The 10478-nt window shown below is 40.7% G+C and overlaps 1 protein-coding gene across 8 annotated transcripts in view; it reads right to left on the reverse strand.

The window, feature by feature from the left end:
- The window catches only part of LOC133138029 (histone-lysine N-methyltransferase 2C-like), a 122949-nt gene extending 113405 nt beyond the window's left edge, over window positions 1-9544 (reverse strand). For all 8 annotated transcript variants that reach the window (XM_061256509.1, XM_061256506.1, XM_061256508.1 and 5 more), the window contains exon 1: window positions 8919-9544. The gene's annotated coding sequence lies outside the window, so the exon portion shown is untranslated. The remainder of the gene's footprint in view (window positions 1-8918) is intronic.
- Between the last annotated feature and the right edge of the window lie 934 nt (window positions 9545-10478).

The raw sequence follows: 10478 nt of genomic DNA on the forward strand, positions 1-10478 counted from the left end.
AGATGGGAACACATTTCTACAGTCACAACAGTCTATAAATTAAAGTCTGGCGATGATTTGCAGGTGATGAAGCAAATGGATGTCAAAGTGTGTTTTTCATTCATGTGCCTTTGAGAGTAGCAGCTGGTGGTGGTGAAAGGGTTGCCAGGTTGGACTGAATGGTCATTCTGACAGGCAGAAACTCACCTTACCTCTTTGCTGCCTGCCAGATAAATAAGAGAGACAGAGATACAACCTGCCATAACGTCCTCTCACCGTCGGAAACACTGACACACACTTCCACAGTAGAACTACTCTGGGTTCATATCAGCAGTTGCAAGAATGATACTTTCCATGAGCACGGCTCTTAAAAATAATACAAGTCAGCCCTCAGGGGATCCTGGCCCCACGATCAATCTTAAGAAAGCGAAGGAAAAGCAAGTTCAGTAGGATGCAGGCCTCCTGGAGAGAACTTGCTTTATCCTTTATCTGAGGAATTCTGGCTCTTATTCCTATCCATTTGTGATCAGTATCTTAACACGCCGTTCTTCCTTTTGCAGTCTTTAGTTTCCTGCCGTTTTCGAGAAGATTCAATCTTGATCAGCGACTTAAGGGGTCTCTTCTCCAGTCCGTTTTACACTGGGCAAGCCACATGGATTCCTCTTCAGGTTTTCACCATTTATACCTCCTTCTAAACCCTACCTTTCTTATCGCTCTTAAAACTGTAGGCTGCAGTAGCACACACCATAAGACCTAGGAGGCACACAGAGAGGTTAAGCTGCTTCAGGGATGATGACCACCAATTCCTGCTTCTACTGGTCAGTCAGTTTGTCAGTTTGGGGGGACTGAAACTAAACCAGCAAACATTTCAGTCGCCATAGCAAGGGTGTTCATGTAGGATTATGGGACTTTGGCTGACCTACCTCATGACTACTGAACCACAGCAGCACTGCGGGAACCTACCCATTGAGTCCTGTCCAGTGTAAACCAAGGCCTACAAGGATGTCAGGAGAGACTCCCTTGAGGTATGGCCACTCATAAATTAACTCCCACTGACCAGGAGTAAATATATTCCAAACTACTCACCTCTGTGTGATTTCCCCTTCTCATAAGAGACTTATCACCACATAATGGCCAACAGTGCCATGACAAAGTTCGCTGTGACATCATCGACAAGCACTACCCTTACACAATAAGCCTATATCATCTGGGTAACGGTAAATTTGTTAATTTGTTTAAGTGGATTAAATCACAGAGATCCTGAAAAAAAAAAAAAAATTCATGACGTCACAGTTATTCATTTCATCATTGTGAACAGATCACTTCAAAGTTCTCCATAACTCCATTCAGTACCGAAAAGAAAATGACTTCTGTGAACCCATGGTTTATAAAAGAAGTAAGATTGAGTTTAAGTTGGTTACAGTGCATGATGATGGATTCTCCGAATTAAACCACTGAAGACATAGTAAGCAACAGACAGTGCTACCAGACAACAGAGTGCCTGCCTACCATAATTTGGAATGCTCAATCTGTAACTGCAGCCTTGTTGGGGGGGGGGGGGGGGGGGGTTTCTTTTTCTTGCTCTTGTTTCTACTCCTAGCTCCACCCATCGGGAGAGAAGATGGGAAAAGAGGCAAGAAAAATACCTTATTGAACAGCGGGGGCGGGGGCGTTGTCTGAAGAGTAATGAAACATGGACCCCTAACTGACTTAGGCCTGCCATACCCTGGGTGAGGCATCCTATGAAGCTACTGCAGCAACCACAGTCAGCCCAGACTCAGTCTATAGCCTTTTTTTAATTAAAGAGTTAGATCGCTACAACTCTAATGGAAAACAAGTCAATTCAACACATGATAGTTGTGCTTTTATCTTAATTTTTGCTAGCTAGCCAGCCAAGTTATGATTGGATAAGTCAGCATCCTTACCTTAGCTATCAATAGTTGATATACGATGTTAGCTAGCTTGAAGATTCTCCCAAGATGAGCGCATATCATGGAGGTAGTTATGGTAACAAACAACAAAGTGTGGAAAGTGGGAGCATGGACTAGCAATAGCCAATTGACAAGTTCTCTTTACCACACCAAGACAGGGTGAACTTTTATAGTGGGAAATTTAGGCTTAGGAAAATAAGTTAAGATACATTTAAATAACTGAATAATAAAAAAAATTATGCACATTTGTTTTGTAGTTACCAAAAGACAACTGGCAAGTATCACGTTCAACCACCATGTTACTACTTTAAAAAAAGCCCCTCTTCATGGGAATTCCGTCATTTGCGTGTAGCAGGTAGCCTAACGACTTTAGCTAGCTTCAAAAAGCCTAGATAAGAGATGTCTCAAACTCTATCTTGTTTCCCCAAAACAAATGGTGGAGCAGCTGTTTCTAATTTGTCAGTGAAAACGCTCAGCATATCTTCATGCACAGCTGTTAGAGGTTTAGCTAGAAATTGTTATTAGACCTAATAATAGGTTAAACTAAGTTACATTTCAACGAGTGAATAGAACAGCTTCATAATGAAACTTATCAAACATAGCTAATGACTTCAGTGTGATTGATGTGCATCAACGGGTATTATTACATCAAGTTAATTCGCCATCACCAAATACTAGTAACGGAAAACTGTTCAGACAAATCTTAAATCGCTACAAAGCTATAGCGATACAGGCATTAATTTGCTACAAAATGTAATGGGGGGGAAAAGGGTTTATGAGGCTCTGCCATGAGCCATGAAGTGGCAACTTAACCAGATCAGCCATGAAGCTGCCTCGAACATGCATTTTTACTGATTGCAATTCTGCAAATTAATCATGAGCACAATTTTATGGTATAGTTTGTGGACACGCGATGGATGAAGGAGGCTCCAGAAACGGCTTCCACTACAGCGCTCATAGCCCAGGATGTCCTTGTGGAGAAATGACCCTCCTCCTCCACTATGATTAGTTTATGCTCTGGCTTGTCATGGCAATTTTTCACAGGAGCTAAAAATTTCAACTTGAGCACATCGCAGCCACCTCAAGGTTCACACCGTTGCCAGCGAAACCCTCAACTTCGCAAATTGAATGATTCAGCCGTTTTACTGCCGTAGCATTCCTTACGGTGAAGTCAAATAGACACTGCACCAGAGAATACGTGAAACAGCCTTTGGTTCACAGACGGCATGTAAAAATGAAGCTTTAGTCCCAGTTCATGTCTTCTGACAGCAAGTAAAATAAAATGTTAATGCACAAAAGGAGGCACTCATAAATGCCCATACCACCGTGTGTTTATTCTTTTTTTTTTTTTCGACCCTGCTCCAAAATCTGTCAATACCAATTGTGCTGTGTCATGCACACCCATCTAAGGGAAGTAGGCCTGAAGCTTGCCTACTCCACCATGCACAAACTTGGGAGGCAGTGGTTTATTTTACACCCTATAGACCACACAGAACTACAGGACAACTAATCAGGGGAGAGCCTCATCTCTCGCAAACTGGTGCCAAGCACACTGCCAGGACCTGCCATTGCACCCTAGGCTGGTTCTTGCAAACCCTAACCCAGGGGGACCCAACCCTGGTCCTGGAGTGCCAGAGACATTTTAGTTTCATCTGAGCTTGAGCACAAGAGTTTGATGGATGGTTAAAAGTCTGAGCCTGATATTCTGCAAGGTGGAATGTTGAGTGACTCCACCACGTAGACACCAGAAATCATTGAACCAGATTAATTAAAATTAATATAGTGGTGTGGTTCATCTCAGGCCCTCCAGGGCCAGGGTTGCCTACCTATGTCGAATCAACCATAGGTGGATGACCCAAATGTTGTTCTGCCAACGACCAGTGGGGAGAAGACATGGACCAGGCTCAATTATCTGCCTATATGGCCTGGCTTGCCCTCATTTTGCACCTCTTCACAGAATGAAATCAGACATGACTGTACTTCAAGTAATGAATCTGAAGACATTGTAGCATTTTCTGACCTCCTAGCCAGCTTCCCTTTCCCTGCTGCTTAGCTCATTTCCCCACATGATAACGTAACTGTGAACAGTATGTCCAGTGTTTGACACAAGCCCCTTTAGCGTGTTGCTCACAGCGCATAGGCTAGCTGGCCACTAATGGCAGAGTAGCATTGGGTAAATTCAATTAGGTTTTTCCTTTACAAATTTTGGGTAAGCTATTGTTTTCAGAGAACATTGCTCATTTAGGCCACGTGCTTGGAGCTGCTGTATCCACAGCAAATGTTTTTTTTGTTTTGTTTTTTTCGCTTGAGTACGGAGCATGCCATGAATAATAATTTCTATTCCCACGTCATATCCCGGTGGCCATTTCTCTATGTGCTGTCAGTAAAATGATAAACTGAAAAACATTTACTATGATTTTAATGGATAATTAAAAAAGCCCTGGGAGTTTCCTCCATTGTGCAGTTACAAAATTACATCACAATGCATACTGAGCACTTAAGAGTGGAACAGGGGGCAGAAAGATGCTCCACACTGCTGTTGTATCAGAAAAGACGTCACTTCTTATTTTTATGCAAACTATCAGTTTAAAGTGAAATCTGGATCTGAATTTGGGTCAGTCATTAGTGTGCGTGTGCTGATTAACCAACTTCAGCATGTCTACACAGCATTAAAATAAAAAGGCATTTCCCCCCTTAACAGTCAACTCTGACAAACTCAGCTCAGACTGAAAAAAAAACAAACAAAAAAAAACAAACAAAACTGTCAAGTTTCCTGGAATTTTCATCGTAAAAAAAAAAAAAAAAGAAAAAAAAAAAAAAGGAAGTCCAGCAAGCTCAAGTTTCAAGGAAGCTCCTGAAGACGATCTCCTTCCACAAAAATGAAAAGCCACAAATTTAAAGTGACCTGACCGAAATTAATTTCAACATTATCTGCTTTATCATCTTTAGACAGTGCATATAGTGTATAGACAAGTATTTTTCAGTTTCAGCTTACCTGTTCGTGGACCCTTTCACCACTGTGACTAAAAACAGCTAAAGGAAAGTAAAAGCCAACACTTTCTGGGAAGGGGGAGGTTGCTTTTGGCATTAATATTAAACCTATTGGCTCATAAACCACCTTATCTTGCCCTATACATCCACCAAATCCAAGGTTGGAGGCAATGGTTCATTTTTTGATTGCCGCAATTAAACATGGTGAGCCTGCCACAAGCGTGTGGCACAGGTCACGTGCTTCTGTTGGGGGCCGCTAATGGATTCCAGTTTCTGGAGAATGGGAATAACCACACACAGTGACTAATCCAACCGAGAGAGATCATGAGGGAAGACGCATACTAACCATTGAGGTGAAGTGGCACAATGGGATGTTAGGGAATACAGAAAAGTGTGAGACGAATTTGATCACCACAATGTGTTGATCGTTCGGCCAGTTTTAGCGTCATTTACGTCTAACTGGAGTCATACTGAATAGGGTGTGACCCAAACCTTAGTGTATATAATATACAGCGACAGTGATCCCAAAACCTATGGGGAGAATTCGGCCAACCAGGGCACCAGGAAGTGTAATAGTTCCACTCACTGCTCATGCTCATTTGAGTCCTTGGTCACATGCCTAGTCACATGCACAACAAAGAAAACACAGACTGATAGAAGTGCCTCAGCAGATGAACCAATGGAAAAAATGTTTGGGCAGTTGCCAACCGAGGGTGCAAAGATGTTTTTTCTGAGCATTTTCTGGGAAATAAAAACATCTACATCTTTGTCTCTGTGCCGGGGGGGGGGGGGAATCATACCTCCGAAAAAATATATAGAAATACACATGTAGCATACATTGAACATCAATATATAAGCAGAAATATTGAATTTACTGTCAAATATGAATGGAGTCCAATGGGGAAATCGCCTTTTTGAGCAAAAATATACAGTAGGGATCACTAGGGGGCGACTTCATATCAAATGGTGAAACAAATAGCTTGAAAGCTGACCTCTTGGACCCAAACATACTATTTGTACTATTAGCCAGTAATGCAATTTTTTTTTTTTTTTATGTGTTCTTTAAAAAAGTTATTAGTAAGGATGAATAAAAACATTAGGGAGTATAACTACTTGGCCAAAGTCAGTCACAACACACTGAGACTTAGTAATCCTGCTTCCTTTGCATGTTCGCAAGTGTGTGCATTTAATACAATGACAGACAGAACCACTATTCATTACTTTTTCTCATTACTTATTCCCCAAGAAGGACCTCGATTTAGAGATGGAAATTACACAATGTCATCGCACATCGACAATGATGGCAAATATACGGCTTTGTCTGCAAACCTGTCAATATTTTAGAATGCAGTCAGAGCTAGGACAGGTCTTAGGCTTGCCAAATTTTACCAAAGAAACACAACCATAAAAAAGCCAAACTGAGCTGTTGGGGGAGTGGGGGAGGGGGGGAGGGGGGAAGGGGGCAGGGTATGCTGACAGGGTCCAAAAAGTGGTTAAATCTCACATGAAGAGCGCTATGTGGTACTGACATGTATTAGACAAATTAACATTTATTTTTTGGTTTATTCCGCCAAATTCAACTCTGGCAGGCTACTTGTGAGAATGGTGTTGCTGAATGTAGGCTACTACAGATATATAATGGGCAACACAACTGAATAAAACTAACAGTAGACCATGTACCATGGTATAGAAACTCCATTTAAAAGAATTTAAAGACAGGTTGCCGAAAATTCAAGCCCACACCTATCATTTGGCATATTTAGCCCCTTTCGATGTGGTCATCACACTCTACAAACCTGCCAAGTTTTGTTAGTTTTCAAATTAGGCCCTCTAATAAAGGTCCCCAACATAGCTGCAAATATGCTCAAACTAGACATATCTCATGCTCTACCATCACACTTATAGTTGCAGTATTATATAGCAATATTTTAACCCAGTCTGGTGCCTCTAAACAACGTTTACTAACAAACAAGCATTGCCTGGAGTCAGTGTACCGTTGCTGTCATAATAATCAGATGGAATAAATATTTTGGAACAAAAAATACAATATTTACGTTACGATTGTTTACACGTCCCTACTACGGGGCGCGTGATGCCTTTTGTTTAATCCAGTTTATGCATTTATTTTTCTGCCTTGGGCACACATCCACTTTTCATACTGACCACAGAAGAGACTTGTGGGATGCAACAGGGATGTGACCGGTAACAACGGCGCTTTAAGCTGACGGTAAAACCAAACAAAAACATAGGCCTACATATTAGACAAACAGGGAGGAGGAGTTTGTTCCGGTATCTAAGGACTATCCGGAACCGGTTTATTTTAGTCATTCGCACCACTGACGTGCATGGCAGTTTTGATAAAGATCACCCATTAGCTACTTTTATAAAAGACCACAATTAGTGTAATTACTAAGGCCTCATACAATGTCCCCCATTCAGCCAATGTATTGGCCTTTGTTTTAGTTTGTTTGCTTTGTTTTGTTGTCGTTGTTTTGCAATGGCAGATGGACAAGTATAATTGTTTTTCCCTTTAGTTTTATTCAATGTGGTAAAGCAGCGAAGATTCGCATCATATTTTAGTCTTATAAACTTTTAAATTTATTTTAACCGATTTCGTATCAGCTACAAATACAATCGCGTCCAATGCGTTATGATATAGGGCCTAATGTTTAAAAGGGTAAGTTCCTTGCTTTCCATATTTGCACCTGTTGCCAGCACAGAAATGAACAAAACGCAATTATCTGCTCCTTACATTCAAATACCAAACACTGGATTAAAACCAGGAACATAAGAAATCAATGATAGGCCTACGTGCAATATGAAGGAAAAGAGCAGGCACTATGGGGGGCTGCTACTTTTCTGGACCCCCCTTACAGTGCCTAGTGGCAAACTAAGGTATTGCCATTACTTTTTAAGGGATCCTCTTAGTCATCATCGAGTGAGGGGAACGGTTCCTCTTCCTACCAAGTCATAGACATAAAGATTAGATTGGTTGAGATATTTTGCCACGCAATATCAGAGTGAAACGGACCGGTGAAATGGGTGTCATTTTTTTAGACGACGGGACCGATGTTGAGCCTGCAAACCACATAGGCGAGAAGCTGCTACAAAAAAAACACCCCATTGGGTTGGGTAAAACGTATTATCTGAGGATTGGGAAAGTGCTTCGTGTGTACATATAGATGAAAGTCTAACGTGGTCTCCGTTCAGTAAAACTGGTAAAGAGGTTTATTCATGAAACGTCCTTGTGCCCTGCTACACCACTTCAAATAATTTCTAGCCTAACGGACCTCTGTTGTCTGATATGTGTTACGGCTCAGACCCAATACAATACGTCTGTCTTTACCTTTCATTGTTTGATTGGTACCCTGCACCGAAAGAGAGTAATATCTATTGATTTTGATTGTTCATTTACAAACTTTGAACAACCCCTTCTAAAAAATAAAGCCTTTACTTTGACCCTACCTTACACTGCTTGAACACATTGACATCAAGGAGCTATCCTTTTCTATGCAATAGCCCAATCAGCATTCTTTTAGAAAAACAAAGGCAAGTGACCTCTTTTGGCCTGTCTTCCAGTTATTGGGGGAAAAAAACTACCAGAATGAATCCCATAATATCGAATCAAGCCACTCAGACAAAACATTATTCTTCAATGCTGTGTAACTTAAGTATTATTAGTCTCAAGTATTAAAACAGATATAGGCTAACCTACATTAATTTCGAAACCATGATTATATAATAGCCTACATAAATCGCATCAAATATAAAATGTAGCCTAACATTCACTGCCTTGCGTATTAAAGCAGAACTTAGAACACTACTGATACAATGTAACCCAGCAAACAACGAGCAAAAGCTTACAACGTTACACAAAAACATCAGGCAATAGAACAAATCGAAACTGTTCGCTGACGTCGGATCTCCGTACGGAAACGGTCACCAGCAGTAGCCTACTAAACCACTAGAAAACGTAGAAATATAACTGTAGCCTGTAGTAAACAGCTGAAAACTTACCTTTTTAACCCTAGAAGTTTTGAATTATTTCCTTCATGACCAGTAATGCCATATGTGAAATATAATACTTTGTTTAGTATTGTGGAGGGTCTTGGGTATGGGGGGTAGACCACTCGCCAGTTCAAAAAAATATGGCGAAAATAGCCAATGTAGTTTATACGTTTCGAAAGTAGTATATTCCGAAATCAATTATTCCAGTTATGAATGGTGGAAGGTAAACGATCCAATAGTGAACACAGCTTCTCCCCCTTTAAACAACAGATCACACACCACAAAATACAAAAAGATGTTGCATCCCACTGGTAGCGATCATCTTTTATTCTTCGCAGGAAAAAACGAAAGAAATCCACATTCGTCTGTCGTTGCAAACCTTCCAAAAACGTAACGAGGTTAAAAAACATTCAAGAGAGAAAAAAGAGAATGCTTACGAAATGGATCACAATTCTATTTTCTTTCTAGCTTCCATACAATTTAAATGAGCAGGGATCCACCCGATGATTTATCCAAGGCTTTCCAACGAATGAAAATATATTTAAAGTATATTTCCGATTGAATATTGTTTTTACAATGCGAAAAGGGCGAGTTTCTCCCCTTAAAAATCTGAAAATTAAAGTTATTGCATTCACTCCATCATGGTGGCCATATTTGAGACCGACCGAATAACTGCCTGTCAGCGGCTCTCATGTAAATAGTCCCGTATTATACATCACGCTAAATTAAAAATGTTGTCGTGGTGTTTTACAGTCATAAATGGTGCAATATAAATTAAGAATAAAGTTTAACACAACAGGAGCTAACTTGTTCGTTCAAAATTCTAGACAGTAAATACATTTTATGAAAAGACTCGCTGACCCTGCGTAGGGATACATCGGAGCACCAGGTAAGGAGACTTTTTTTCAATCATCAGCCAAAAGGAGACAGTTAAAACCTGGCAAGGATTAAATGGAGCGAACTCTTTCCCAGCACAGTATTTCACACGCATTATGCGCTCAACAAGAACGGCAAAAGTTTTACACACATTAAATGATGCAACGAGAAAAGTTACAGAAGCCTATGGTACTTTAGAGTTTAGATGATAATTTGACATATTCTTACGACGACGGCGAATAATCATGATGATTGTTGTTGTAATATTTTCAATTCATCATAGTTTTTCTCATATGGGGATTGGATAGAACCAGGATGTCGAATTTGAGCCAAGAGGCAACGAAAGATGAGACAAGGAGAAGGAGACTTTATAGGGATACACTGGGATGCTGCAGAGGAGTTCATCAGCAGCCTGACATATGAAGTCTGCTGAAATAGGCAGGCAAGCTGTCTAACAGAGAGTATCTGTTGCCCTTGTCAAGGTAGGGTTCACAAACTCCCTGAAACTCCAGTTCTTTTTGAGAGCTGTGAGAAGGTGAGATGGACTCTTTCCAGGTAACTTGATAAGAATTACTCAAGAGCCATTTGAGGTATGGAGCAAACAGCACCATGGCAATAATCCTGCTCTGATGGACAGGAGAGGGTTGTGATCTGATGTGTCATAACAAAGGATAAGTGCATTGTGATGATATT

This window comes from Conger conger, chromosome 9 (assembly GCF_963514075.1).
Source record: "Conger conger chromosome 9, fConCon1.1, whole genome shotgun sequence".
NCBI lineage: Eukaryota > Metazoa > Chordata > Actinopteri > Anguilliformes > Congridae > Conger > Conger conger.